This window comes from Heptranchias perlo, chromosome 24 (genome assembly GCF_035084215.1).
Source record: "Heptranchias perlo isolate sHepPer1 chromosome 24, sHepPer1.hap1, whole genome shotgun sequence".
Lineage (NCBI taxonomy): Eukaryota > Metazoa > Chordata > Chondrichthyes > Hexanchiformes > Hexanchidae > Heptranchias > Heptranchias perlo.
This window is the reverse complement of record NC_090348.1, coordinates 15,609,894-15,636,930: the sequence shown is the minus strand read 5'-3', so window position 1 is coordinate 15,636,930 and position 27,037 is coordinate 15,609,894. Positions and strand designations below refer to the sequence as shown.

Here is a 27,037-nt window from a genome sequence, read left to right as displayed (position 1 = left end):
AGTTGTCAGGAATGCCTGAGATTGCAGGGGGAAAATTTTTAACTTCACCGCATCTGTTTGTGATCTGCGATATTGCCAGTAGGACTGTGTTTATGACTTTGTCTCATTTCTGAGAATAGAATTGAAAGTACACGGTGCTTTAAACTGACAGCAAAGTCTGTGCACCTATCTGCTGTTGACTAATAATTTGCCGAAGCTCGATGTGTGGGGTTATCGCGCACTGGTTGCCAACAAACGAGGAATTTCCCAGTTCAGCGTGTTAACTCCTGCAGTGCCGGTTTCACAAAAAAAAGTTTGTTTATTTTTAAACATAACATATTAGGATCTTTTTAAAAATGAAAACTGACAATTGAAACCATTTTTTGCAGTCTGTTCCACTGCCCAGGGGCAGGTGTGTTGAGTCGGGTGGGGACCTATATCTAGTGTTTAAGCCTTCCATGCACGGCATGTTGCTTCATAATCAACAAATGTGATTATCACGCACCTCTTTACCTGCTGTGACGTTACATGCACTGGTTTAAAAAATATATACTTTTTTTTACTAAATTAAGTGTGCACACTCCATCTTTTTTAAAATATAGAATTAATGGGGAAAACAAATCTAATTTTGGACTTTTAGGCTATCCCTAAAGTGTGTATACTAAAAACCTTGATTTGTTCCCTGTTCCCATCATTGCTGGTTGTATGTTTGAAAGAGGTCCTCCAAAGTATACACTTAGGTTTCTTTGTGGGGTGAAATCAATGTAGTGCGAGTCACATTTCAGAAACAATGCCTTGCTTGAGTGTCATCAGCCCACTTGCGTCAGCTCCATCTTTTCCTTCCCAAAGAGGAACTTAAACCAGTTCAGCATGTTCCCAGATTTATGTAGTAACCTTGGTCTGATTCCCCCCAGAACATGTTTAACCAGTGCTACGGTGCTAGTAGGAATGTGACCAGATCTTGACTTCAGCTCTGATACTTCCTTAATCTGCTAATGGATGCTTGATGACTGCCAACATTGGCAAGAGCAGCCTATCTTTCTGAGGCTCTGAGACAATGCAAGTCAAAGTATGCAACACCTCTGAGCAAAAGCTCATTCATGCGTCTCCCCTTTCCCCTAGCTTCACATCTTCTACTACTTGCTGTATCAATGCCACAGATGGATAATTCCAATATAGTTTCTTACTCAAGAGAAAGAGGCACTATCATCAATTCAGAAATAAATCTTGGGTGAAATATGTGTTATGATTGCCTTCCCATTGCAACCAGAGCTTCTGTGAATAGTTAACTTACTTTTTATTTTGATTTCTTTTGTTTTAAACATCACTTTTTTAAAGATGCATGCTTATAACTTTGCTCACCCTGCTATTTCTCTTCTCCCCGCCCCTCCCCCAAACTCTTGTATACTCTCTGTCGTCCTCCCAATACAGTTACTGTACATATTTTCTGGATGACCCTTGGGTGTTCATGTTTCTTCTGATTTCTTTCTCTCTTGTTTGGAGAGCTGCCTGGAGCCCCTGTCCATATCAGAGCGGTTCAGACTGGCAACTTGCTGAAGTGCCAGATCACAGGCACTGGCCCATATATGCCATTCTAATGACAGCATGCTTTGACATTCCAATGCATCAGTGGGATTAATAAAGTATTCAAACAGTTAACCATCCAGCATCCTGTATTTTTGATTCATTGGAATAGTTTTTTTCTTCAAAGCAAAATTTGCAGTATTGGGGTAAAATTCTTCCCGTTGATAACTTTAGTGAAAAAGTTCATGCAAGTGCAAAATATAAGCTTTTGGTGAAACTATCTAAAGGAGTGATCTCAACCAGATTTACTAGGGGTTAATTTTGGCATAACGTACTATTAAACATATTTACAGTAAAAAACTAGAAAATGTTAATTTAACTTTTAATGATGCAAATAACTCCAACATTGTGCAACAAAAATGATGCACAGTAATGTTTTGGTCCAATAATTGTTGCAGGATGGGCCAGGCTGGGTATAAAATCTCAATGTGTGGGGTGACAGGGCCAATGAACAACAAAATCATATAACAGGAGAGGCAGGGCTGGAGAAAATGTGATTGCCTAGAAAAAATGATGTGCAGTGCTGTAGCCAGCATTTCATCAATATGTTGAGAAGACATAAGGCCCTTAAAACTGCTTCATTGGTTTTTGCCAAACTTATTGTGACCACCTGTTTCTTGAGAAGATGTGAATGCTAGACGCCTGGTTGGCACAGTGTGTTGGGAATGCAAGGCATGATCCCATTGAGAGGTGAACATGGGTTTGTGTACGTGGTCTGCCATTACAGTGCATTGCCAATCCAAGCCATGCTGGTATGGATGGACCCTGACCAAAAGTTTGGGAGCAACTCATCTGCCTAGCTTCTGAATCAGAATTGGCACATTACAAAGAAAAAAGGAGGATATCTGAAAATGGAGAGCAGTATCTACTTAAAAAAAAACCTTTAATCATCAATGAATATTCCCGTAGCAAATTTCAAGGAGTTTTTCAACTAGGCACCTCATCTGGTATGGCTAGATTCCTTTTGAAAACTTGATGCTTGAAACAATCTAGTCCTGTTCATGCTGGAGACCGGAACTCAAATTAGTTTTAGTGGCTCATGTCCAACCAATTAAAATTTTGATCAGGACACTGCAAGAACACCCTGCTCTTCTTTGAAAAGTGACATGGAATCTTAAATGTCTGGCTGAATAGGCTGACAAGGCCATAGTAAACACCTCATCCAAAGGACAGCATCTCCAGCAACCCAGCACTCCCTCACTGGTGCTTTATTGAGGCTCTGCGTTCTCACAGCAGAATAACTCATTTGCGAATCAGAGTGTACCTCACAAAGCTGTGGAAGTTGTATTATCAGTATGTGTCTTAAAATTCTAATCACTCCTTTTTTAGCTATCCACACAAGTTTCATGCCACTTGATTATTTACAGCAGACAGGTATTAATATAAAAACAATTACTTCTCCCCCACAGTTGGACCATCTGCCTTGTTTTACTGTGCCCAGCATCAGAGTGAAAGAAAGACTAATACTGTAGTTTATGTTGAATGTTTTATTTTCTAGTAATCAACTGAAGATTATCTGTCACTTGTCAGTTTCTGTGGTCGTGTACATGTATATAAAGGTAGTTAGGAGTAGCACTAGCAGATTGGAAAAATCATGAACATGCCGTCTGTGATTTTCCATTCATTGTGGACTGGAAGTTATGAGCAATGTGCATGTGATTTCTATGATGTGCACTGGGTGTATGTGAGGCCCTGCACTCTGTATAAACAAAGTGAAGGCGTGTCAACCCTAAGATGGCCAATAAGCAGCAGTTCATCTGGCTACTGGAAATGGTTTTGTTACTGACATTCAGGCTGATCTAATGTACTCATTGAACCAGGAAGACTTTATTTTGGAGAGGTGAACAACACCATGTTGTGTGTTCACATCTCCATTTGTCAAAGAGACAAATGAAGCGATCAAAATAATGCAAGGCAAATCGGTATTTTTGGCTGCAGTGAATTTGCTGTGAACTTTGGGTAAATCGAAGACTAAATAGGACATTTAAGCACCTGGAAGGTGGGGGATTGTAAAAGAATCTAAACCATGAGGAAATAAAATGCAGAACTGATCACTCCCAGAAACTATGCTGAAAGCTTATGCTGGAAAGTGAAAGAGACTTGTAGTGTAAAGCACTTTTTATATTGCTGCTGCTAAGGCATGGCAGTTTATCGCAGCTCTATAAGAACTGTGACATTTTATATATGCTTTACTTATTAAAATCACTGTAAATATGCTTAGTAACTCAATTCAGAGCCTGAAATTAACTTGAGGTCAGTGTGTCGGTATACCTGTCTTCCAGAACAAGTTGGGGGTGAAGGAAAGATGGCAATCTAGAATTGGTGTGAGTCTGAAGGGTACAGATCTCTGTAAGGGCAGAAATCCAAGAAGATACAGCTTCTGGATAGTAATGTGTGAGGACTGCTTACAATGAGTGTAGCAAGAACTCTGGAAGAGAACAGCTCATTAAATCACTGTAAGCTTGTATGACATTGGTGGCAACTTGTCGGGTTCATATCTCACAGTCTCGCTTTGGTAGTTTAAAACTTTAGATCAAATTAAACCATAGCCAAGAGGCAACGTGAACAGCACAATGATAGAAAAAGCCGTACCTATCTAAGCCTATAAGCCGAGATGAACAGACTGGAATACCAGTCTACTTGCCTGTTATACTCTAATTTCTGTAGGTAGAGGTGCAACTGCTCTCTATTCCCACTGCTCTCTCCTTTCTCCCCATAAGTTCGATTTTGCTAGCAAACGTCGTTTTGTAGTATACATTTTGAGAAAGGACAGAGTTGAATCAAAAAGCGAGAACCCTGGCCAATTTTCCGGCTTCCTAATTGAGTGCATCAGGCCAATTATAGCATCCCTGCTGCCCATCAGGTGAGATTGACTGACCCAGCACAGACAAGAGAGTGAACCTGGAACTTTCCTGGGCTGTAAGGCTCAACTACTTACTGGATCCATTTGTTGAGCCAGTGAAGAGAGTTGGTTATCACTTTTTTAAAATCATAATATTACAGTTGGTGTTGGTTTCCGAAATCACTAGAAGTAGCAGAAATGTTGTTACTTGCTTTTGAGGAAAATATCCACAGCAGCCATTTGCCATTTTTCCACTGGCATGTGCACCTGCTTACCCAATGCATCTGAGATTTCTTGACCCTCATCCTTTTCTCAGTACGACGTTGCTTCAGCACCCAGTTTCTCACTGTGCTCGCCATGTTTCTGCCTCTTCCCTGCTGCTCCCGCTACCTCTCACTCTTGCAGTAAAAGACAGTCACAGAATATTTTGGGGGACTGGGCTATCCCATTTTGAGTGTATGGTTTGGACAAATTTCACTTGTACTTAGGAGATTTGGAAGTCTTGTTTGTAAGAATGTTCCCTTACTATAATGCAGCAAGTGTGGAAGAAAAAGCATGGAGTGGATTGGATGGCTGAGGGATACAGTAAGCAAATATTGAGTAGGCAGTAAAGGAGAATGGAAATTTTAGGGATACAGCAGTGGTGGAATGGAAAAATTTCATGCTGTTTATATTGCGAAACTGATTCTACTAAAAGTAATTCTCAGTAAGGTACAGCTGCCTGTGTTGCAATTTTTACTGTTTACATTGCGGGGTGAATTTGGTGCACACACAGCAACATTGGGACAATTGCACATACATGATCTTGTGTGTGTGCAGTTGTTCAAAAGTCATTTTGACACTGGATCTTCCCCAACATCAAGGGAAAGTTCATACAGACCAGCAGTATGAAAATCATATTTCTCTCCTTTTTATGGATAGACTGAGAGCTCAGCTTGCCTGTGGAAACATCAAAATGACCATTTACCTTTAGCCATTAGCAGTGCTTTGGGTCCAAGGCAGGGAGCTAAACCACCTTGAGAGATGGTGTTCTTTGTCTCAAAGGCTTATGTTCCATCTCATTTATCTATGGAAGTGCCTTAGATGGTGAGCTTGCTATGAGAAGCCCTTGTAAGAATAGGGGAGATCAGATTCATAGAATGAATAAAATATAGCCAATGCTTACAGTAATTAACTGATTTTTGCTTCTGAACATGAGGAATGTAAATTATTGCCTTGGTCCTCTCCTGTTTTTGTTTGGTTTTGGGTGTGGTGATGGGTTAATAGTGTTTCTTGAATTGTTCATAATTTAAAATAACATTTTCAAAGGAAACATTTAATTGTGCGCAACAGAAACTTATTTAGGTAAGTTTCCTGTATCGCTTCTGGTGGAGTTTCCTTTTTCAACATGACTAATTCCATTCTCGACTGGAAGAATCTAATTGGAATCCCGCTTGTAGTCACAGCAACTTTGAGGCGTTTAATCTGCTTTCTTCCCTTCAAGCCCCGGTGCTTAAGATTGTCTCTTCGCACTTAATGATTTTACTGCTTGATGTTCCAATGAAAGAACTGGTATCTCAGTTTTAGTTATTCCTTGAGTGAGTGAATTTTCATTTGAGCAGACTGTGCCTGAGTTTTCGTTTAGTGATTGCTTTGTACCAAAATGAAAATGATCATTGTCTTCATGAAAAAGTGCTGAGCAGATTTTTTTATTGGTGGAGGGTGAAAATTTATGTGTCATTATCATTGCAATGATATCACACTAAGTGCTGAAATAGTTTTTTCATGAAGACAGTGAAATCTCGGTAACCGTGTTTTGACAATACTAAAACTGGGACTGTCCTGAGGGCTCAGTGGGTAAATGCACTGCATGCTGTGAAAGTAAGGCATGCAGATCAGGAAGGTTATGTTTGTGATCTATGGCCTATGCTCACTTCACTGATTTCAGCCAGCATTGTGGAGTGATCGGTTACTACAAATTGTCCCTGCACCAGCACTGTTGCTGTTTCATTCTAAAGATTTCTTAATTTTGGTGTTATTTTCCTCTCCAGTTCTCTTCTCGAAGACAAGGGGGAAAATCGGTTGCGTTCCGCTTTTGATCACTGTTGTTCTGATGCACTGCTGGAACGTGTACATGCATGGATGTGAGGATGCTGATTTTAAGTTGCCGAAGTCAGCAGTCACATGGCAATAATGGGGTCAGTAGACATATCTCCCCGTTAATGCGGATGCTCTGGCCACCGTCAGTTTTTACAGGGACCTACCTCTGGGCGGCTAAAGCACCTGCCTGCTTTAGATGGTAGGTTTCTTTTAATATGCAAATCAGGGTCCATTGAGATATATAGTACCCCAATTGCTGTTTTAGGACAGGACTGATCAGAGTGTGTGTGCCTTGCACACTGTGACCGGTTTTACGGGCGATGTAGCCAAAGAGGCCCTGAAAAGGTAAGTTTTAAATCATTTGTGGGGCCAGGAGGAGAGGGAGTGTTCCTCTTGGCTGGCGGCGACCCAGGATCCTTCCCTCTGAGATTATGACCTAACCCCTGGACTTGCCTTGCTGCCAGCTGCCGGCTGCCTGCCCGTTGTCGCACCGGCCCGAATCTGGCAAGCTGCATGGGGACGCCCATTTGGGTAGGGTAGCTCACCGGTTCTATTTAAATGAGTCTTGGGCCTCAAAATGGCTCAGGCCTCTTCGCTGCCCCACGATTCCAATATACACCCAATAGTCTCATTACACCCCCTGCCTAGGCTTGACAGGAAGAATGGTGGGGTACTACAGAGTTCCTGACACATGTGGAACCATACCCAGTATGAGTAAACATCTTCAGAATTGGAGAAGAAAATAACACTGAAGTTTCTTTAATGAAATCGTAAGAGCTTTAGCTAAATTAACTGAGTCGAAAGAATCCTTTTTTAGTTACAAAAGCATTTTTTGTTTATTAGAATATAATTTATAGTATTCATTTCAACATGGTTCTCCGGTTAAGTCTTCACAGATGCAGAATCAAATATCCTATTTATGCTACTACATTTATTCCCAGAAGAAATCTGTATTGAGGTCATACTAGTATAATATGGTAATGTGAACCCTATCAAATAAAGCCTACAGTATGAACATTTCCCTACCCAGTCAGTTTTTAAGCAGTGGGATCCACAGCTTTTGAAAGTAAGCGATAAACATGCTGGGAGCTGCATTAAATTGAATTCAGCCTTAAATGTGTTTTTTAAAAAAAACAACTGAAAACAGTGTTGATTTTTCAGCCATTAGAATAAAGAAAACCTGCAAAAGTTAGAATCGGTGAATATGTTCCCTCCTTATCATTATAATGTTTGTTCTGTGAAAGTAATCTGCAGTATGATATAAAATATTCATTTTGTTCTGATTCTTTGAGCTTTCATCAGCTCCAGTAAACATCACACTTGACTGCTGATTCAATGAAGCTGCTATAAATCAAGTTTACACAAGTTACAGTCTATAGTTATTGACATGTTTTGATGTATGTAAACAGTACATGGCAGCTGGCTGCAGTGTCCTAATTTTACTTGGGTTTCTTTGTTTCAACTTTAAGTAGACTGATCTTTGTTTTTATTTCAACAATAATATGTATGTGTACATTGTGCCAAATATTTGAGGCTACTATTGTATGAGTCCTTCAGCTCATTGGGTTATCTTCAATTTTCCACTAAAATACGCAAGAGGATCATTATTACCTTCTAAACGTTGAACAATTTTATTTTGATGAAGCCAGATATAATTTTGTGTTGAAAAAGGGAAACTTGCCATCAGGGCCCTGTTTAAAAATCAGCTACAAAGATTATTATTAAAATGCTTTTGTTTGTTTTATCTATTTTGATAATTTTCTAACATTTTTTTTGAAGCGATTGCCTGTGACATCAGTAGTATTGCCTTGGAGGCTTTACTGAACCCGCAGTGTGAGGGAGCTGAATTAACACACACAGCTGATGTCAAATCATCCTTGGATTAATGACTGTCTCTACTAATTTCAACAGACAGTCTTAGTAACTCCTTCAATCCAATATCTGCAATTATGTAAGCAGCATTCACTGCACAAAACACATTCAAGAATTGCACAGAGCAGGGTACGGTAGCATAGTGGTTATGTTACTGGACTAGTAATCCAGAGGCCTGGACTGATAAACCAGAGTCATGAGTTCAAATCCCGCCACGGCAGCTGGCGAATTTAAATTCAATTAATTTAAATAAAATTCTGGAATAAAAAAAATCTAGTATCAATAATAGTGGCCACGAAACTATCGGATTGTCGTAAAAACCCATCTGGTTCACTAACCTGCCGTCCTTACCTGGTCTGGCTTATATATGATACCAGACCCACAGCAATGTGGTTGATTCTTAATTGCCCTCTGAAATGGCCTAGCAAGCCACTCAGTTGTGAAATCTCGCTACGAAATGTCATAATAAGAATAAAACTGGATGGCCCGGCATCAGACCACAAGGCACCGGACATCAGACCACAAAGGCAAACCAAGCCCAGTTGACCCTGCAAAGTCCTCCTCACTAACATCTGGGGACTTGTGCCAAAATTGGGAGAGCTGTCCCACAGTCCAGTCAAGCAACAGCCTGACATAGCCATACACACAGAATCATACCTTTCAGCCAATGTCCCAGACTCTTCCATCAACATCCCTGGGTATGTCCTGTCCCACCGACAGGACAGACCCACCAGAGTTGGCGGTACAGTGATATACAGTCAGGAGGGAGTGGCCCTGGGAGTCCTCAACATTGACTCCGGACCCAATGAAATCTCATGGCATCAGGTCAAACATGGGCAAGGAAACCTCCTGCTGATTACCACCTACTGCCCTCCCTCAGCTGATGAAGCAGTCCTCCTCCATGTTGAGCACCACTTGGAGGAAGGGCACAGAATGTACTTCAATGTCCATCACCAAGAGTGGCTCAGTAGCACCACTACTGACCGAGCTGCCCGAGTCTTGAAGGACATAGCTGCCAGACTGGGCCTGCGGCAGGTGGTGAGCGAACCAACACGAGGGAAAAACTTACTTGACCTCGTCCTCACCAATCTACCTGTCGCAGATGCATCTGTCCATGACAGTATTGGTAGGAGTGACCACCGCACAGTCCTTGTAGAGACGAAGTCCCGTCCTCGCACTGAGGACACCATCCAATGTGTTGTGTGGCATTACCACCGTGCTAAATGGGATAGATTCAGAACAGATTTTGCAGCTCAAAACTGGGCATCCATGAGGCGCTGTGGGCCATCAGCAGCAGCAGAATTGTATTCCAGCACAATCTGTAACCTCATGGCCCGGCATATTCCTCACTCTACCATCACCAACAAGCCAGGGGATCAACCCTGGTTCATTGAGGAGTGTAGAAGAGCAGCACCAGGCATACCTAAAAATGAGGTGTCAACTTGGTGAAGCTACAACACAGGCCTACATTCATGCTAAACAGCAGAAGCAACATGCAATAGACAGAGCTAAGCGATTCCACAACCAACGGATCAGATCAAAGCTCTGCAGTCCTGCCACATCCAGTCGCGAATGTTGGTGGACAATTAAACAAATAACGGGAGGAGGAGGCTCTGTAAACATCCTCATCCTCAATGATGGCGGAGTCCAGCACATAAGTGCAAAAGACAAGGCTGAAGCGTTTGCAACCATCTTCAGCCAGAAGTGCCGAGTGGATGATCCATCTCGGCCTCCTCCTGATATCCCCACCAGTCTTCAGCCAATTCGATTCACTCCACGTGATATCAAGAAACGGCAGAGTGCTCTGGATACAACAAAGGCTATGGGCCCCGACAACATCCCGGCTGTAGTGCTGAGTACTTGTACTCCAGAACTAGCTGCACCTCGAGCCAAACTGTTCCATCACAGCTACAACACTGGCATCTACCTGACAATGTGGAAAATTGCCCAGGTATATCCTGTGCACAAAAAGCAGGACAAATCCAATCCGGCCAATTACTGCCCCATCAGTCTACTCTCAATCACCAGCAAAGTGATGGAAAGTGTCATCGACAGTGCTATCAAGCGGCACTTACTCACCAATAACCTGCTCACCGATGCTCAGTTTGGGTTCCGCCAGGACCACTCTGCTCCAGACCTCGTTACACCATTGGTCCAAACATGGACAAAAGAGCTGAATTCCAGAGGTGAGGTGAGAGTGACTGCCCTTGACATCAAGGCAGCATTTGACTGAATGTGGCACCAAGGAGCCCTCGTAAAATTGAAGTCAATGGGAATCAGGGGGAAAACTCTCCAGTGGCTGGAGTCATACCTAGCAGAAAGGAAGATGGTAGTGATTGTTGGAGGCCAATCATCTCAGCCCCAGGACATTGCTGCAGGAATTCCTCAGGGCAGTGTCCTAGGCCCAACCATCTTGAGCTGCTTCATCAACGACCTTCCCTCCATCATAAGGTCAGAAATGGGGATGTTCGCTGATGATTGCACAGTGTTCAGTTCCATTCACAGCCCCTCAGATAATGAAGCAGTCCGTGCCCGCATGCAGCAAGACCTGGACAACATCCAGGCTTGGGCTGATAAATGGCAAGTAACATTCGTGCCAGAAAAGTGCCAGTCAATGATCATCTCCAACAAGAGAGAATCTAACCACCTCCCCTTGACATTCAAAGGCATTGCCATCGCCAAATCCCCCACCATCAACTTCCTGGGGGTCACCATTGACCAGAAACTTAACTGGACCAGTCACATAAATACTGTGGCTACAAGAGCAGGTCAAAGGCTGGGTATCTTGTGGCGATTGACTCACCCCCCGACTCCCCAAAGTCTTTCCACCATCTACAAGGCACAAGTCAGGAGTGTGATGGAATACTCTCCACTTGCCTGGATGAGTGCAGCTCCAACAACACTCAAGAAGCTCAACACCATCCAGGACAAAGCAGCCCGCTTGATTGGTACCCCATCTGGCACCCTAAACATTCACTCCCTTCACCATTGGTGCACCGTGGCTGCTGTGTGTACCATCCCCAGGATGCACTGCAGCAACTTGCCAAGGCTTCTTCGACAGCACCTCCCAAACCCACGACCTCTAGCACCTAGACGGACAAGGGCAGCAGGCACATGGGAACAACACCACCTGCATGTTCCTCTCCAGGTCACACACCATCCCGACTTGGAAATATATCGCCGTTCCTTCATCGTCGCTGGGTCAAAATCCTGGAACTCCCTTCCTAACAGCACTGTGGGAGAACCTTCACCACACGGACTGCAGCAGTTCAAGAAGGCGGCTCACCACCACCTTCTCAAGGGCAATTAGGGATGGGCAATAAATGCTGGCCTTGCCAGCGACGCCCACATCCCATGAATGAATAATAAGAAAAAAAGCAAAGGGTAATAATGTTAATTGTAATTCTAGGTACCTATTTGAAAGAGTTGAAACTCCTTACTTTAAAAAAGGAAGTGGTTTTGTCTTTTTTTCAGTGGGAGCAGTACAATAGTAGATTCTATAACTTGCTATTATATAGCACCTTTAAGATAGTAAAATGTCCCAAGGCACTTTGCAGAAGCGTCATCAGATGAAATTTAACACCAAGCCAAATAAGGAGATATTAAGATGAGTGACTAAAAGCTTGGTCAAAGGGGTTGGTTTTAAGGAGCGTCTTAAAGGATGAGAGAGAAGTGGAGAGGTAGAGGCGTTTAGAGAAGGAATTCCAGAGATTTGGGCCCATCAGCTGAAGGCACAGCCAGTAATGGTGGGGCGCAGGGAGTGGGGATTACATAAGAGGCCAGAATTGGAGGGCTGGTGGTCGTTACAAAGATAGGAAGGGGCAAGGCCATGGAGAGATTCAAATACGAGGATGAGAATTTTAAACTCCTCATTGGTAGACTGGGAGCCAATGTAGGTCAGCGAGCACAGGTGTGATGGGTGAACGGGACTTGGTCCAGGTTACGATACGGGCAGCAAAGTTGTGGATGATTTCAAGTTTACGAAGGGTGGAAGATGGGAAGCCGGCCAGAGGAGCATTGGAATAGTCGAGTTGAGTAACATAAGTATGGATGAGGGTTTCAGCAGCAGATAAGCTGAGGCAGGGATGGAGATGGGTGATTTTAATGGCGATGGAAATGGGTGGTCTTTTTGATGGAGACAATATGGGGCCGGAAGCTCAGGGTCAAATAGGACACCGAGGTTGCTAATAGTCTGGTTCAGACTGAGACAGTGGACAAGGAGGATGGAACGGAGATTGTGACGGGTGCCAAAGACAATGGCTTCGGTCTTCCTAATGTTCAATTTGAAGAAAATGTGGCTCCTCCTGGACTGGATGTTGGACAAGCAGTTTGACAATGCAGAGGCAGTGAAGGGGTCAAGAGAGATTGTGGTGAGGTGGAGCTGGATTTCATCAGTGTACATGTGGAACCTGACTCAAGCCTTTGGATGATGTCACCGAGCGGTGTCGAAAACTTAATTACCTATTATATACAATGCATTAACTCCAAACACTTATTTTCAGACAAGTAAGAATTTAATTAAAAGAAGCTTGTATACAAGGGAAGAGTGCTCTAAAACAATGGTCAGAACAACCTCTTCACTGAACATAGGGAAACAGTTCACATTTATACAGTTTAATTAGTAATGTCTGTCTATTATAGAATATGGGCGTACATGTACATTCTTTATTAGTTCAAGTGGTTAGTCAATCAAAATAGGGAACCCACCCTCTGGTTCCTCATGACTGCCTCGTGATTCTTTTAACATTGTCTGGGAAAGCATGTTTCCTTAGTAACAGTTTTTCTTATCAGTGGGTCTGTACCTAGTCTCAAGGCTATATGGTCATTCATTTCTGTTAGTCAGACAGTTATCTCATAAGCAGACAATAGCTCTTCTGTGTGTCTTTGGTGAGAACTAAAACATAAGCTTTCTATTATATTCAGCTGGTCAGCTAACATGGTCAACTTATCCATCATGCATTTCTTCTTTTATTTAAGGGTGTTAGGAAATTAATATGGTCAGCTTTATGGTTTAGGTGTATTAGAAAGTTAATTTGGTCAGGCATTTCTTTATGGTTTTCCACATTTCCCCCCTTTTGTCATATCTATCTATCTCTCTATCTCTCTATCTATCTCGAATAGAGCATTATTCCACCCAGACGTCCCCTCCTGCACCTCATCCTGTGTCACCCCTACTTGCACCATCACATTTGTGGGCGCTATATGTGTACCCAGATTGGACATCATAACACAGCAGCATTTGACAAAGCAATAGGCTATAAGAATTATAACAACAAATATGACTAGTCCCTGAACTAGAGAAGTCCCAATAGAACCCAGCCATCCTATTGCCCAGTCCCAAAGAGTGAATGAAGGGGGCTGCTTGAATTTCTCAACTTCCCTTTGAATGTGATCGGCCAAATTAGTAATATTCTCTGAACTATCAGGCATGCAGGCACAACACCCAGATCCAACCAGTGCGCATGTTCCTCCCCTCTCCGCCAACAGGCAATCAAGGGCCACACGGCCCTGCAAGGTGACCGCACGAATGGCCATCACCTCCGCGCTCACCTCCCCCAAGGCTTCCGCCGTATCACCAGCAACTACCCCCCCAGATCCTGGCCAATCCAATAATTTCTCCGGTGGCCATGCTCACTCCCCACCCAGGGAAAGCAATGGCCCAGAATCGGTCAGCCCCAGCAACCACCCTCCCCACTCACTGCCCAGCAGGACACCGAGGCAGGGACGATGAGTGTCGGACACACGGGACCACATATCCCAAGAAACATGATCCTGTCCATTTTTGAGGCAACCATGGGTATGCCTTGTGGCCACAAATAAAGTAGGTTTCATTATACGCAGTAATTGCAGGGGAATTCTTTACGTTTATTCTATCTCTGTAAATTTGGCCACCTGTGCAAGGCTTCCATCTGATGGTACTACTGATGCTGGTTTCTGTCATATTTATATACTGAGTGCAATTACTCCATCCCATTACATCACCCCCTACTGAATTCTTACTCAAACATATTGCTCCATTAGTTCTTGGTGTATTTGTAAGGATTCGAAAAGGAGGTTTATGGGTCCGATCGTAATTAGGTTGGTACCACCCCCGAAATTTGGTTTCACATTTTGTTGTGATTGCATACTCCTCCCATTGCTTTCTCACAAACATTGTCTTACTTGTTCTCGCACTCATCCAGCCACTATCTCGCATTCTGTTCCCATTAATTTCAATTTGATTTATTACCCACTCCGCTATTTCTTGGGAAGTTAGGGGGACTGGTCTGAGTGGAATGCCTCCCTTGGATTGAACTGGGACATGTGAGCACACCCAGCAACTAGAGATACCCTGACGCTTTGCATACATATATGACATGTATAAAAAAGTATTGACATGCAGTTCCCTTGAAACACGATTGAGTCTACTTGCAGCAGGGGTTGTAGCAGGTTTTATGCCAGTTCCCACCCACACGATCAGGCATGCCGAGCCAATTATTCTCATATGATTTAAAAGTTTAGGACATGCCATGCTGCAACAGTCTCTTATAACAGTTTAATTAATCAGTCAGTTTTTTTTTTCTGGTACGCCACCGCTGGGGTCCTTGTATGGGGATTTATGGGTTAATTAATCAACTACTAGGCCTGACCTTTGAACTCGAGATTGGGACCCACCCCTTTTTTCCCTTAATCCAAATTTTTATCCATATAATATCCTCTTAGATGCTTTACCTCATCTTAACCAGGTTCCCTTCATGTTGGCCACCAGTCCGGGTGGAAGAGAGGCAGAGCATCTGATAATCCTATCAAACTATGATTGTCTTCCCTTTTACATGCACCTTACCCCAGCGGGTGCTACTCTCGGTACCATTAAGATGTGTTCTTAGTTGAAACCACAGAGACAATGGGGACATTCTCACCCAGGCTCTGTTTTACTATCCTTGCCAAACCCTTCATCCTCTGCTTACATTTATTACATGCCATGAAAACCAAGAATCATATTGCAACAAACTGCACTACGACTAATACATGTGAAATTAATCTAATCTGAGGATGGAATATTTAAACGTTTTCAAATTAGTTGTAACACAGTATTCGCCCTCTCCGGTATATGCCACTTGAGTGGGTTTTAGATCCGCCCCTAGGGCCTCCATGGTACAGTTAATATCCTGATTGGTACCGGTATTGTTAAACCCACACTGTGCTTCTAGGCTGTGTCCAACACTATGTGGACATACAGTGACAGCATGTCTAGTAACACATCCCTCTAATTTTGTTCCAGCCAATCAGCTTAAATCTATGTCCTCTAGTTCTTGAACCCTCTGCTAGGGGAAACAGGTACTTCCTGTCTACTTTATCTGGGCCCCTCATAATTTTGTAATTTTGTATCCATCATGTGGATATCTTCTAAGTATTGTTTCTCTCAATTTCATTGTTAACTGATGGGAACCTAACCCTGAATTTTGGAAATCCAAATTACTATGTCCCTCTTAAAACCTAACCCTGAATTTTGGAAATCCAAATTACTATGTCCCTCTTTACTTTAATTTCAGTCCTTCTGATTGGTACCAGTGTTTCCTGACTGTTTCATTAATTAGTCGGTTTCTCTATGGACCATGTGTCAGTGCCTTGTTTAAAAGGATTTCTCACTCGCCTGGACCACATTAACCATTTCATGTTGTGCTGTTGTCAAGTAACTGAGCCTGTCTGAGACTCATTCTTCAGTGTATCTTCTTCATGTATTTCCGCATACTAGCAACATATCATAGGTAGTGTTCTTGGATATTAACTTTCTGCTGGCCAGTCTCTTTTTCCTCATGGTATTTCCGAACGTGTTTTCCATGGCACACATAATATGTCCAGTAGGATTCAGTCCTGTAAAAGCAACTGGTTTGTTTAAAGAGTGGTTCCACTAGCTCACCAGGCCACAGGCCTTTGTAATCATGTTCTTCATCCTGGTCTCCGTTTCAGATGATGGCAACATACATTTGTATCTTTTATGTCCACTGTAGCCATTCTTAGGTTTTCAGGTTATCTTATCAAAACGATCAGGGGTGTCTAGAGTGCTTATCTCCCCCTGCATGGTCCTGATGTCAGGGTAGTGGCCAGGCTATTGAATGTAGCTTTCTCATTGTTCATTATAGGCAAGGACACAAATATCTCCACGAGAAAGCTATCAATTTACTATTCTCAACTACACTTTCCTGACTTTCACTAGATTGTGTATTTATGCCAGATTGATATTTTTTTGGTAAATCATGCCCAGTTCCATGACTTTAGAGAAATTCCCATTTGGTGTAATTTCTCTGTTTCTTTACTTTAATTCTCAATCACTTCCTCTCATCCAATTTTAAATAACCCATTATATTACCTATCATGAGCCCTGGAGGAACGTTACTGTCCGATACAATATTTACAGTCAGGTCCAATATCCCAAAATTTGTTTATTTTACGTAATTTCTTCTTGAACCGCTTTTTCATTTCCCAAAATATCCCACTACATTGTGCCCAAGTCCCTTTTATCATTTCACAATTATCCCAACTTGAGAGCAGTATTGTTGGACTGACAGGACTTGTCAATGTAAAATTTTCTTCCCTCTCGAAAAGAATTCTTCCTTGATACACAGCATTCAATAGGAACCATTTAGACTGGACTTCTTTTATTTTAAAATATAATTTGATTATCCCCTAAAATTACAAGTAAATTTTTCTTTCTCGAGTGCTTGAATAGCAACTCATATAAATTTTTCTTATCAATTCCAATTTCAGAAACAAATTATGTCCAGGCTTTGTGGTTTTATAGTAGAGATGAAGTGCTCGTAATTACTTTTGGATGTAACGCCCATATCTCCCCACCTCGAGCACTCTGTCTTGGAAGACAATAAATGGGTTAAAACAAAACAAATCAAAATGTTTTCAAAAGAAGAGAATCAGGTTGATATCACTACGCTGTGACATTTGCTATCTGCCGTTGTCTGCAGCTAAGGTCTTAAATTTTAACACCACTGGATCGTTTCCTGCACCAAATTTCTCCAGCAAAGGTTGCACCGTAACTTTATAAAGCCATTTTATATAAACACAGAAAATCCATTGCGGCTCTTCTTGAGAGCCCAAGGGTTTAATTTGTCAAATCATCATTTATTATTTATTTTGTCCAAAGGAATAATCCCTTTACCTGAAACAAATCCAGAAAACAAAACAAATCCAGAAAACAGAGAGAAATTGCCTAGTCCCTCTCTCTCTCTCTCTCTCTTGAGCTCGCAACTTGTCTGAAATAAACCCTGTCTCTCCCACATACAGATGTACGTAGGACTGCAGACTGCAATTTCCAACTCCAAGTCCTAATCTCTGTTTTCAAGATGTAACCACATTAAGAAAAATGTTTTGTGTTTTTGATTTCATTTATTCCCTCAGGTAAGGACAGCCCCTCCATCATGCCCACAGGTCAGGTCCACCCTCAGTTTGTTGATTCGTTATTCATAAGGGTACTTCCCCTGCCTGTATCTGGGCTAGGTTCTCTCGTGTCTGTTCCACAATCCAGTTACCATATGTACTGCAGATGTCATTAGCAGCCGCCTGCTAAGATACGTTATATTCCTCTTTTATTAATTTATTAATGGTTTGGGCATGTGTTTCTAGCACTGTAGCTATCTTTTACAAATGTATTGTCAGCATTTGATCCTCAGACAATTCCTTATCTGTATTTTCATTTATTTTTTTAATATATCTTTAATGCGAGACCCTAAATCTCTGACCTTTTGATCTAATGTTGCCAAATCAATGGTGTTAACAACTGAGGCACCCGTATTAAAGGCAGTTGCTATATCATTTATCACAGATCTTTCACATCTCCATATTTGTCTATCTCTTTTACGATGTCCACCTCCATTCCATGTCGCACTTTGTTTTAACACTTGAGTTAGGAGGTGTTGATATAATTGTTGAGTTTTCTTAGCATTCTCAATGCGAGTTATATAATTTGTCAGGGAAGGACTCCCCTCTTTGGTCAGATCTTGTATTGGAGCTACTATTCGTGAATAGTTTCAAATAAAATTGAATAGCCCCAGAACTTGTCGAACTTCCTTATCATACTGTGGCGGGGTAAAACTGATAGGCGTTTAGTACCCTGTGTCAGTACATAGCTCAAGTAATGGACTTCCAATTGTCTAACCTATGCTTTCTCTTCATACGATTTGTTTTACATTCCTTTCTTATCAATTTTTTCTTACTGTAGCATTGTCTGTGTGGAAACTTATATCTCAGTCAATTGTAGCCTTTGGCATTTCCGAGTAATTGGGTCAGTTTTAATAACATAACCTATACCAATTGTTACCTCATGTTCACCTGTGTTCTGGACAAGCCTCAGACAGTTCTCAACCGACTGGGTCATTTCTATCTGTTTGAACTGCTCTTGGCATGACAGTCTGGCTTCTTGGGATGGAAGGGGTAAATATAAACTGGCTCTCGTGGTAGCAGTAATTTGATACTTCTCCCTCTGAGATTAAGTTTCCACATTCCACCTTCAAAATTTCTCTTCACACAGGTTTGACTGATTTTTTTTTTCACATTTCTGGATTGCTTTACACTTTATATTTTGCACACTATTTTTGAGATTTATTTTAATCATAGTGTTTTCTCCAATGTTTCTTATTAACCAACTTGTTTGCTTGCAGCTTCAGACTCTGCTTTAGCTTTGCAAACAGCCTTTTCCCTAATCTTATCTTTCAGACGACAATTAAAATCCAATATGATCATTATCGCCGTCTTTTTTTTATATCTATTCCCTCAGGGGAGGAGGATTCAAGGATCCTCACCATGCACCCTGAAGAAAGAGGGTGTCTCCCTTCAAAATTCACAAAAACCTTAAGGGGTAGGGGAAGAATCAATCACAATAGCACAAAATGCTTCAAAGATCAAATTAATTTATAACCAGAGATTATCCTGCAACTGTAACTTGTAATTCTTTAAAGCTGCACTTTATCTTTTCTTTTACAATTAAACCTCATTTTGTAAATGCAAAGGTTGTTGCTTGGTGAATTGAAAACAGATGTCTGTGTCCTTGGAAGGGGTTAACTTTTTTTTTCAGTAACAAAACGACGGAGCCAGATATCAGATTCACGCAGCGTTCTCAGCGTACGTCAACGTAATTTTCACACAAATTCTTTTTTTAAAAAATTCATACCGGGAAATAACATCTCCCATCGTACATTTTAGTTTATAGTTAGTCTAGTATTTCCAGTTTGTTGTGATCAACTTTTGTTTAGGTTCCCCTCAATTCTCACCTTGCTTCGTAAGTTTTATAATTTGCTGTCCAATTCATTTTTTTCACATACTTTTAGTGGGTATGATTATAACCAACTCTCCGAGCTGTTCCAGCTTTCCGACTTTTCCTATCACGATGATACCAGATAGCTTTTTTTTCTTTATCTGTCCCGTTAATTTTTTTTAAACCTTTTTTTTAACCACAGCCAATCACAAGATAAAAATTCAAAATGCCAATTTTTTTTTTGAAGATCCCATGTCTGGAATTTGACATGCTCACATTTTATAAGAACCAGAATTTAATAGGTCACTTAACCTCAATAACTCCAATTTTAATTCAGCAATCTCAGAATTAAACACAAGACAAAACAGATACATCACACAAAAGAGGAAAACACGTAAGAAGGGGGCGTGGCCCACAACACCGACAGAAAACACTCACAATAAGGACAGGCTTTTTAAAGAGACAGTACACTGAAAACAAAAGAACATTTCTTTTTCGGGTCTCTGTCTTTTAAACATTTTTCTAGTCACTTAATTCTATCCATATTAAATGTACCGTCTTCGGGAAAGGGATATTTCTTAGTTTTGGTCCATTTTGACCAAACTATCAACTCGTCAGTTGTTTCTTTCCCAAAGTTTCTGTACATGTAAGCAGCAGGTGTTCCCTTTGGAGGGATTTTGCTAGCGTTAGCGCCCATGGCTTATAGTTTATACAATCCTCCACACTGTAATTACACAACAATCAAGACCTATCTTAACTATCACAATTCTATACTTGATAATTCAGCTGATTGGACAAGATGTCATGTGTTCTCTACACCTACTTTAGGGTCCTGGCCTTCACGTGGGGTTAAAACCCTCTTAATAACAAGCTCAGGCTAGGTGTGTGAGAGAAACGTCTGCACTTAGTTGAATCAGCTGACTTACGCAAGTTTTTTTCGAAAGTGCTTCTCCCTTTGAGAAGGGGGAACACTTCTAGTGTTTCGATCTAAACACTTAATTTAGGTAAACCAGAATTTCACACTTTTCCGAATCCGCAACATCCACACCAGTCTGCGTTTGTCGCCACTACAGACTTGTAATTTCACACTTTTCTGAATTACGCAACATCTAGTCTGCGCTTATCCAAATTACAACTTCACACTTAAATTTTTTTTAATCAAGTCTGTAAACTGGTTACCTTTTCTCTTTTCCTGGCACCTCTTTTTTTTTTCCACTAGCAGCTGACTGTCTGTTGGTCCTTACAGCAACCTCAACGTCAGTCTAGTAATCACCGGTATCACAGATCTGCTCCGTTATTGCTCTCTCAGCCCGTTACTACAACACCGCAGATGACAATATCTAGTAACCTGTCGCGCGTGTCTCTCTTTTTTTCCCCCTTTTTTTTCTCCTTGTCTATACGAAACACATTTCTTATGATCGCCTTCCAATTCCTAAAGGCAAACAGAAGAATTAGTCACGTCAGTTAATGCATACACTTATGAATCGCTGTGTGTCTGGGTTCGTACAGACAACTTGTGTCCGTACTTACCGGGGATCACAAGTGATCTCGGTGGGACCTCCAAGAACTGTTGAAAACTTAATTACCTATTAATGTGTAAAATTCTATTTAAACGTGTATTATAGTTTATTATTAGTTCACAAGATAAGTATGGATGCGGAAGGCCATTCAGCCCATCTTAGTTCATCCACCCAGAAACATACTAAAGTTCCCGCATTTCAGCATCCAATTGTTTCTTAAAAGATTTCAGGGTTTTTGCTTTCACTCCTCCTGGAAGTCGGTTCCATATGTTGATCATTTTGTGTTTAAAGAAGAATTTCCCGATGTTAATCCTAAAATTACCTTTTATAAGTATGAATCTATGTCCTTTTGTCCTACTATCTCTATTTAGCTTAAAGTAACATTCCAGATTTTGTATGAGACCATCTCTCAGATACCTCCTTTCTGGGTTGAAAAGCTCAACTTTCTCCAGCCTTTCCTCATAACTTAAACCTTTGACACTAGGGTTCAGCCTTGTGGCTCTTCTCTGCACTGTCTTAAGTGCTTGAATGTCTCCCTCGTGTCTTGGCAAGCAGAACGGTATACGTTACTCAAGGTGTGGTCTGACCAGAGCATTGTACAGTTTGATCATAACCTCCTCTAAATTGTATTTCACTGTTTTGTCTATGTAGTTCAACATTTTGTTGGCTTTGTTGATGTCCACTTGTCCTCTACTAAAGTATTGTTGAGCAACCTACCCCAAACATTTAGTTATTCTTTCATTTCATTGAATTTAGCCATTTTAATAATGTTACATACCTGTCTCCTGGTTTTAGGTATATCTGACTTCCAGATCATGTTAACCTTTATCATTCTGTGGCCGCTGTTCCCCAGAGGTGATATGACTTCCATTTTCTATAAATTGTCTGAGTCATTAATGAGTACCAGGTCAAGATGAACATTGCCTCTCATGGCTTACTTGATGCACTTGATCATGAAGTAGTCATTCATTGCATTTGCCAACACTGACTCTAAACCACTTGGGTTTTCCCAGTTTGTATTTGGTTGATTGAAGTCTCTTCTTAGAATAACTTTCCTGTTCTCACATACCCTTCCTATCTATTTGTAGAGCAAAATGCCCTCCTTCGCATTCTGACCTGGAACTCTGCAGCATACCCCTAGTGTAAGCATGGATTTTTTTTTTGTATTTGAGATGTCTAACCAGTATTTGATGTGTCTAACCAGAATAGTTCATTTTGAAGCATTCCACTCCCATACATTCAACTTCATTTACCTCCTAGATGTTCCTGACTTATAGGGCTAAACCACCTCCTTTATTATTAACCCTTGTCTTTTCAGAACACACTCTCCATGGACGTTAATGTTGTTTCCAACATCTGGACCTGGCCATATTTCTGTTACTCCTGCTATATCATGGTTCTCTGCCAGTTCTGTTGTCTTGATTTCTCATGTAGTTGCTCACAGTCAGAAAAAAATTGTGAACCTCTTTCTGTAACTGTGTCCCTTCTCATTTCTCATCTTTCATGTTTTTTTTTCTGTTTCCTTCTCTGTACTTCTGTTTTCCTTTCTCTCTCTTGTGTATAGCTCTCACACACTTTCTCTTTACCTTTGGTTATTTCCAACTCTTTGTGTTATTTATTTTCTGTAATACTCTCCTTAAGCTGTCAGAAAGCAGAGAGTGGGAAAAGCCTCAGCAGGAGTTAGGCCTTAAGGTGCAGTTGGACAGGACTTTTTTTTTGTTCCTATAATTAATACTTGTGTAAGTGGAGTTTGATTCTTGCAAGAGTTTGTTTCTGGTGGGATCTCAGGCTGACATTATCTACATTTTTAAGTTAGACACAGGGATGGCAGTGCAGAGAACCCTTGTGATGTGTGTGGAGTGTGATATGTGGGCCATCATGGTTCATCAGTGTATCCAGGGGTAACACATTTGCACTAAGTCTTGAAAAATTGAGTTTTTGGAGCAGAGGATCTCTGTACTTGAGCAATAACTGGCCACTTTCCAAAACATCTGAACGAATGAGGTGTTTCTGGATTGTATTTTCCAGAATATGGTCACGCAAGAGGCAGTGCCAAACACAGGGATAGTGTAGAAAGAGAGGCATGAGTGACCATCCACAGAGGCGACTCACAGGTGCAGAGAACCGCTCGAGTTATTGGAACAGATAGATACAATGGCCCGTAAATTGCTCTGAGCAGCGAACCAGCAGTGCTCGCGCTCGTTAGATTTGAATTCACACACTAAGTTACCATGTTCTTTTTGGCGGCAACTTCCTTGAATTGCGACTTAAAAAAAAGCAGCGTTCTTTCCTGGGCTATGTGAGCGGGGAAAGGATCTTTATGTCCCCTCAACCAATCATATTGAAGCAAGCCATGCTGTGAGAACCAGGAAGTGAAACTCATTGACAAACGTGCAGACTAAAAACCAGTAAGTGCCCGATCAGGTTAGTAAATGTACTATAAAATGAGATAGAGAAAGCAAAATAAAGATTAAAAGGCTGAGATAAAAGAGACCCAGAAAAAGTTTTTAAAAAATTTAAAATTTACATTTTTTAAATGTCCAAAAACTATTAAACTCAGGAGTAATGAGACTTCATGTTTTTCAAAGTTAATTTTCAGTGCAAGGGAGGTTGTTTGGCAGTCATTAATAATTACCATGCCATCAAAAGTTAGTTTAGACCTAAAAAAAAACTCAGTGTACCTTTTTTGTGGCGAGATTAGTTAGTTTCCAGCTGGGCAGGAGAGCAAGTTGGCGCTGGTCCGTTGATTGCAGCCAGCGAGGTCCCTTTAACGCGAAGCTTTCATATCACAGGTGAATTAGGGAGAGCAAGTTCCGGATTTCCGTGATTCACTGCACATGTGTGCTCTCTGGAACTTGCTCTTCCATTTTAACTGAAATAATGGTGAGCCCTGTTAGCTTCACTGTTATTTTAGGAGCAATTTCTAGGCCAATGTGTTTAACATTGAGGTGGACAGGGTCAGTAACTCAAGAGGGTGGTACTGAACAACATTGTGGCATTTGTGAAGCAAGAGACTACCCGAGGGTGAGGGGCAGGTAGTCTACAACAATAGAAGAGTGGTATTAGTGGGGAATTCTATAGTTAGTGTTATAAGACAGCTTATTTTTGTCTCTGTGATCACAAATCTAGTTAGCCAGTTTGGTTTTAAGATAGAGTACAAAGCCTGTCGGAAACTCCCAGGAATGACGGAGACCTGGTGCAGCCGCATCTCTGTTGTTTTCAGGGGGCTCCGCCACTCGCCAACTGGAATATTGGCAGAACCCACATGGATTTTTGGAGCCTTCATATCATCTTTTTTGTTATTGATCTGGACTTTAGCAAAGACCGAAAGGACAAATTCCAATTAAATGAAAGGTTAACAGTGTTCAATGATGATTAAAGCCATTATCTTTGTTGCTTGGGAGAAACAAGTCAGTAAAGCCATGTCTTATTTTAATTGTGATGACAGCGCTAAGGAACAATGTGGTAATGCATTTTGACACATTGTATTATTGATTCACCGTGTTTAGTAAATATAAAAAAACAAGTTTGCAGAATACTTTAGAATACTTAATTAAATGGTAATCTGCTGTACCAGATTCGTTTAGCTTTCTAGCAAGCTCTTGTAGGAATGCTACAGGAAATCTGATGTACAGCAAATAGTTACTCTTTTTGGTTTACTGTTTGGTTTATCATGCTTTTTTATGCATCCTTTGTGGTAGTAATGCTGTAATCAAGCAACCATCAGTGTCCGCCTTGGCTCAGTTTTAGTTTCTCAACTCCGAGTCAGAAAGTCATGGGTTCAGGTCCCTCTCCAGAGACTTGAGCACGTAATCCAGGCTGACACTTCAGTATATCACTGAGGGAATGCTGCACTGGTGGAGATGCCGTCATTTTGATGAGACGTTAAACCGAGACCCCATCTGCACTCTCAGGTGGATGTAAAACATCCCATGGCACGATTCGAACAAAAGGAAGGGAGTTTTCCTAACCCCTGCTATTTATTGGCCAGCAACACTAAAAACAGATAATCTGGTTATTATCTCATTGCTGTTTGTGGCTCCTTGCTGTGCACAAATTGGCTGCCGCGTTTCCTACATTACGAAAGTGACTACACTTCAAAAGTACTTCATTGGCTGTAAAGCACTTTGTGGCGTCCTGAGGTCTTGAAATGCGCTATGTAAATGCAAGTTCTTCTTCAAAGGGATTAGTAACACTTGCTAATTAGCTGCTGATTCGTGCATTACCATATGGACATGGTGAATTTAATCAAATTAACTGCAGAATAGATTTTTCCTCGGCTGTTGCTTTATTTAATGAATGTAATTATTTTGTCATAGTTGGTGGTATAATCGTTACTACTTTGTTTAGAATCAACCATTAATAATTTTCTGAACAAAAATACAACCCCCTACAGTTTCCCAGCCATGCAACGACTGCAGCTGAGAGGATTTGCAGACAATCTGCTCCCATACCTCTGCCAATATTGCCACGAGGCAGTAGCTAGGAAGTTTGTGAAAGTGTCACGCAATTGGCTGTTTTGATTTTTCCCCTCTCTTTGCAGAGAAACTTTTAATTTCTGCTTGATGTCACTGCATGAGTAATCAGGAACTTAGATAGATTTTGGGGGTTGGGAACAGGTCAAACCTATATCCCAGTATTCCATTGCATGTTGGTGCTCAAAGGCTCTGAACTGCTGTGACACCCCAGTAAAGAATTTTCAATAAATTTGTAGATCATGGCACCTGTTTTCTCACTGGTGATACCATTTTACTATGAATAAACTGAGGGAACTGTGACTCTGCGTAGTTGCCCAGCAGCTGTTTGGCCCAGTTTCCCAGTCTGCATGTGATAAAGTCACAGATGCCGTAGTTTAATATTGTCTCTCTTATATAAAAATTGTGTGAAGGGAATAGTTTGAGAGATCATTATCCTGATCTTTTACAAAATTGCTTTTTTTATATCTTAAAAAAAAGAGGAATGTGAGTATTTGTCTTCTCTACATAATTGTAGGTCTTTTTTTATATAGCACATCACTCATTAGATCTGTAGGAAAGGACATTAAGGGTGCACTTGCATTACAAGCATACTATCAGTGTGAGGTGGTTTCACTGTGCACTCGTGCTACACTTGTAGCATAAATGCAGCCAAAGTGCAGAATCTGGACCTGATCTGACATTGGAGCAAAGTGGAGTGGGAAACTGAACCTGTCAAATCACCCATAATATTTTTTCAGCATCCTTATGGCTGTCGCCTTTTTTCAGTAATTGAGTTATTTCTGTCTTGGACTGAAAGATGTGGTGAGTGGTTTCCAAGGGGTCGGCGTTGGTGCCACCCTCTCGAGGCCTATCCTCTCTCAACTTTAGAAGAATGAGAGGTGATCTCATTGAAACATATAAGATTATTAGGGGGCTTGACAGGATAGATACTGAGAGGTTGTTTCCCCTAGCTAGAGTGTCTAGAACTAGCGGGCATAGTCTCAGGATAAGGGGTCGGCCATTTAAGACTGAGATGAGGAGGAATTTCTTCACTCAGAGGGTTGTAAATCTTTGGAATTTTCTACCCCAGACGGCTGTGGATGCTGAGTCATTGAATATGTTCAAGGCTGAGATTTTTGGATTCTATGGGGGTCAGGCGGGAAAGTGGAGTTGAGGTTGAAGATCAGCCATGATCTTATTGAATGGCGGCGCAGGCTTGAGGGGCCGTATATCCTACTCCTGCTCCTATTTCTTATGTTCGTATATTCTTTAGCATAAATAATCTGTACTTAAGCATTGAGGAAATAACATCGAAACTTGCTCTTGTCACGAAATTGGGGTTGATGGCAAATTGTGACGAGGATTGTGAAAGACCAAGGAGGACATTTATAAACTGGCAGGAGGCACATAGGTGGCAGGTGCAGAAAAATGTGAAGAAATAGATTTTCAAAGGAAGAAT

The 27,037-nt window shown here is 41.3% G+C and overlaps 1 protein-coding gene across 1 annotated transcript in view; it reads left to right on the top strand.

Annotated features, from left to right (window-relative positions):
* Positions 1-27,037, top strand: part of LOC137341585 (copine-8) — a 342,934-nt gene that overhangs the window by 593 nt on the left and 315,304 nt on the right. The window lies entirely within an intron of this gene.